Raw genomic sequence first — 5,482 nt, 5'->3', positions numbered from 1 at the left:
TGCAATGACAGCAAATAGATGCCCATCCTGACATTAACTTACTTAGCATGGAAGATATTGATTGCCTCTCACTCCATGAGCGGTACGAGTGCACAAAACAGATATTTATTTGAATATTTTAGAGGTCACATGCAAATTTACTTGGAACTGTAGGGTAATACCGCATATATGTAGATATGGTGGACTCATGTGGCATAACTTGGCTTTAAGGATATTGGATGCATAAGAATCATTCCTGTTTAGTATAGGTGGATGCTAGCAAAAGATTGGGAAGTGACCAGCTAGAGAGCAACAATGGTCATGAACATGCATTGAAAATATTCAACTTTGAACGAAGCATGAGAAGGATATAAACATTCTAAATTTAAATATCTTGAAGTATACATTGGTTTTGAATCAACTACATGTTTGCACATGGGCCAAGTCAAACCACTCGTATTACTCAGAGGAAAATATCATACTACCATAACACATCATAACCATTTTAATGCATGTTGACGCACAAGGTAAATCATTATCAACACCTAGCTATTAAAGCATGGCATGAAAAGCTATGATCTCTAATTGTCATCACAAAAATTTTACTCATGATATATTGAATCAAGATCGAACGAGCCAACATATTTACAAAATAGAAAAACAAGAAGAGTTCATACTCATTTCCTTTGCCACAATAACTTCATCAAATATCGTCCTTATTGCCTTTCACTTGCATGACCGAATGATGTGATAATAATGAAAGTGAAGTGGTGTCGTGGACTAATCTGGAATATGCACGGTGGTTTTAAACAAAGGGGGAGACATGGTAATACTGGCTCTTCATTAGATTAGCAACAAAGCATATGAGAGACACTCATCATTTTCATCATGGTCGTCCCTTTTCTTGACTCAACAAAAGGAAAAAAATCAGAGAAACACACTGAAATTTTTTTGGACCTTTTATTTTCCTTATGCAGGAAAAATAAACTAAGGGAAAACAAAAACGAGAAAAACTATTTCACGAGAAAGCCCCCGACAAGCAAAAAAGAAATATCTTTGGTTTTTTTAATGCTACAGATAATTTTACAGAAAGTTCCCATAGGTAACGTTAAATTTTCTACAGATATGCCTAGAACACAGTTTTAGAGTTGTTAAACACGAAAATAAATGTTATCATGTTATTCTACACATTTTTCTAGCGAATTTAAATAGTTAAATAGGTATGAAATAAATCATATTAACATGGCATCTTTGCAAATTTTATTAATCAGCAAGTTAAACATTTTAAAACGTGCATGAAAGTTGGACATTATTAATGTAGACGAAATTCTTGACATTTCACATGTTGAAAATATTTTCATTCGACGCATGGTTAATTATTTATTAGCAGTTTAAAATATGCATTTTTTGTGTAATTGCAAAATTCATGGAAATTGGATAAATTCCTGGTTGAAAAAAACATGGATGGGACGGAAGCAGTGCGCTCGGCAAGCCGAGCAACAAATCTCGCCCAAATCGGATGAGAGTGTTTCAAAACAAAACATTGGAAAAAAACTCGCGAAGTTGGAATCAAACCCCCGATCTCTTAGTTCAACAATGACAGAGCTAACCAACTCGGTTACGAAGTGTTTGTGAAAAGAACCTGCATGCTATGCAACTAGAACAAAGGCCAAAGTATCAAGCTTAGCCATGGACACACGGACGCACGGAAGCACGGTCATCTTGCCGACAACGATGGCAAGGAGAACGGACACTGCTACAGCAACAGAGCCATGGCGGGTGCGCGAGATCAGGTAGGGGTCCTCCTTACCAAGCTGGGCTGGCCCAACTGTCCTCCTACTCTCCTCGATGCAGAAGAGAGCCGAGCACGATGACTCTCTAGGACCTAGCGTCAAGTCGTGCAGCGGCCAAAGGTAACCTACAGGTGAGGGGTGACACTGGGGAAGGTCGAAGCAGCGCGTGGTTGCTGCTCGTCGGAGGGGCATGGCAGTGGCTCCAGTGGTCGGCGCCATGCGGGGCTGTCCTGGACGAGCGAGAGGGGGGTGATGAGACAGAGAGCGGGGAGGAGAGGGTCGACGTGTAAGCTTGCCGGTGTCCCAACGGCGGGCTTCTACGAGTGCCGGGGCGGGGGGAGAATCTTGCTATCTCTAGGATCGAGGGAAGATCCGGTGGCTGCGCGTTGGTTGTCTTGGGTTGGATCCTGAGGGAGATGCATGTGGGTGGCGCTGGCGCAATTGAATAGGGGAGGATTCCTAGAAACTAGGTTTTGGTCTGATTGTGGGCTAGGTGGATCTATATATAGCAAGTGGGTTCTTAGGTAGGGGCTATCAAGACCCTCCGATCACAATTGGGTGGTCGGGAAAAAAAGCTAGGAAGTCCAATTGAAAAACAGATGACGATTTGGGGTATTATAGGGTTGATCCGGAACCATCGGTTATGACCGCGAGGTTCGGATCCGGGGGGAGTTTTCGAACTAGGTTGCACGCAGGTCGATGCATTGTGCAGAGGGTCTAGGCGGAGATGAGCGGGAAAATGGACAACCCATCATGTGGTTTTAAACACCGAAAATATCTGACGTTTGACCGATTATAGTGCCGCTATAGGTTTAACGGTTCGGCTATCGAACGACCTTTGAATGTGACAAAACATGGCACGCGGTCTTCCTACAAATAAATAAGACCGCATGCCAAATTTCGAGCAAATCTGAGAAGGTTTGATACACACTTTTAAAAACAAATACGTTAACAATGCCACGGGCGCGTGCGTGTGTGGATGGCCTCGAAATGGTCAACGACAAAAATGGAGAGAATCGGCAACTGATAATGGGTGCAAGTTTTGAAAACTAATGGCAACGAAGTGTCGATGCAATGCGAATGATGCAATGATGAATGCGACAAACAAATAAAACACACGACGACAATGGACTAAAAGGGAAATCTTCTGGAGCGTCAGTTCCGGGATGTTACAACTCTCCTACACTAACAAGAGATCTCGCCCCCAAATCTAAGAATGAAAGGGGAAGAGAAAGAACAAGAGCAATGGGTAAAACTTAGTCGCTTCTTCGACAAACGAGTGAAACGAATGAATCTTTGAGGTTGCAAAGAGATGAAGAATGATGTGAGAAACAATCAAGAACTCAAACAAAATTTCGGCAGCACTTCGGTAGGAAAGAGAAGAAAAACGTGATAAGAAAGAAAGATCTTGAAAAGTTTTCACAACATTCCAACTAAGATGATAAGCAAGGAAAGAATAAGATCTTGATGAGAAGAGGTGATTGACCCTAATAGAGCAACATCATAAGAACTCCGGAGAAACAGAATAGAAACTAGATCTTTGCAGAGAAGAGAACGCAGAAGAAAATGACAACTTCTACCACAATTGAATTTGTAAAGCATCCTTGCAAGAAGAATTGAACGGAGTTGTTGGAAAATCAAAAATCAAAAGACCAAGCTTGTTGTGGGCTTATGGAAACCATTTCAAAATAATGAGGTGATAACCAGCCACTAACAGAAATAGAGATTGCCTGGGAGCAACAAGATATGTAAAACTTCTTTCACCAAGAGAATACATTGAGAACTTGGATCAACGTTAGTCACCATAATAGTAACAATCCTTAGAAAAACTTTTAGGTGAAATCTAACGCAAGATAACTCAATGGTAGAATGATTTGTTGAAAATATCCGACGACCAAAGAATTGGTGGGTTTAATTATCACGTTCTTGAAACAAATTTTCTTTGAGACTTCATGAGTCAAGAATGCTATAACACGACCTCAAAGGAAAAAGGAGGGAAAACTGTATTTTGAAATGCAAGGGAATGAACACTTTAGATCCTCCGACAAGAATCTTGAAGGACACCTTGAGAATGAATTGAAACCTTGAAGAACCACCATGAAAACCACTTGAGAACACCAGAATGAAAGGATGAAAGAAAAGAATTGAAGTGTGAAAAGAATAAGATTATGACCTTGTAAAGATTTAGATGAAGCTCCGTGAAGAGATACTTGAGAGAAATTGTATCTCTGGAATGGAAATGATGAAGCACATGGGATAAGGAATTGATATCATTAGCAACTCCAGAAAAGAATGAAATCACCTTAATGAAAGAAGAATATGAATTTTGTTATGCTTATCCTTCATCAAGTTAAATTGATGACAAGCATTGGATATAGAAAACCACTTATTCTTCTTGAAATATTGGAGAGAGAGAGAGCAAAACTTGAAGAAGTCTTAAACGAACCACAGGTAAGAATTTGGAATGAAAGGGGGATAACACAAATGAACTTGGCTACATGAGGACAAAGAGAACATGATTTGATTAGAGAATGCTTGAAAAAGTCACTCGAATAATTGAGATACGAACGAAGAGACTTGACAAGAATTTGAGAACGAAAGCTGAAACTGAGAATGAACAAATTTTCTAAAATGAAGGCCTTCGGAGGATTGAGAAAGAAAACAACTCTGAAATGCACCGGATAGATATGAAATGAATTACTCCTGATTGGAAACAATACAAAAGATAGCACGTAGCTCAGATGAAAAATCTTCAAAATAATTTACAAGGATTTAAGATAAACACTTCTTTGACCTTGCAAGCTGAGAATGATGATGAGAAACAACACCAAGAATTACTGAGGCACTTCGGAATAATGAATGAGGAAAAAGGTTGGGCCAAAGATGAAAATGATTTTGAAGCAATTTTGGAGAATGAATATGACTGATGGAATCCTCACTTGCGTCACATTTGAAAAGAATTAGATATCTCCTGGAAAGATTAAGAGAGCTAGGTAAGATCCTGGGAAACCTGTGGGTTATGGGACCACTCAAAAGAATACACCATTGAAACAATTGCTTAGAAAGAGATATTGCACCAGTACGAATGAAGAACTGATGAGGTGAGATCCTCGAAAAAATTGAAAATACTGAAAACAAGAGACTTCTGAGATATCTTCATTACTCCGGATAGAAAGAGAGGAATGAATAAACAAGAGAGACTTGAATAAGAATTTCCACACGGGAAATCATTTAACGAATGAAAAGGATATGATGAACACCAAAATCTTGAATTGAATCCACCGGAGAAGAATAACAAGAATGATGAATGATGAACTTAACACTGAGCTTCTTCACAATGAATCATGGGATACAAAATGGAAGAGAAGACAACGGAAGCAACAACGAAAAGAAAGGAACTTGGATGATAACTAAATCATTGAAGAAAAAGGGTGGGAGGGCGGGGAAAACAAATACAACAACTTGGATGAGAATTGAATCACTCGAGAAAAGGGCGGCAGGGTGGGTAAAAACAAAGACAACTTGGGAGAAATGAGGTGAAATCCATAAAAGAAATGAGCGAATTGATCTTGCAAATATTTAAAAGGATTGAAATACTTGAAGAGAAGCACACCAGTTGAAAAGAATTGACATGACGACTTTGGTTTGAAAAGAATCGATAAGGCAATTTTAGTGAACAAAAGAATTAGCACTCTCATACAAATGTGAGA

Source organism: Hordeum vulgare, chromosome 2H, assembly GCF_904849725.1.
Source record: "Hordeum vulgare subsp. vulgare chromosome 2H, MorexV3_pseudomolecules_assembly, whole genome shotgun sequence".
NCBI lineage: Eukaryota > Viridiplantae > Streptophyta > Magnoliopsida > Poales > Poaceae > Hordeum > Hordeum vulgare.
This window is presented reverse-complemented; position numbering follows the sequence as displayed.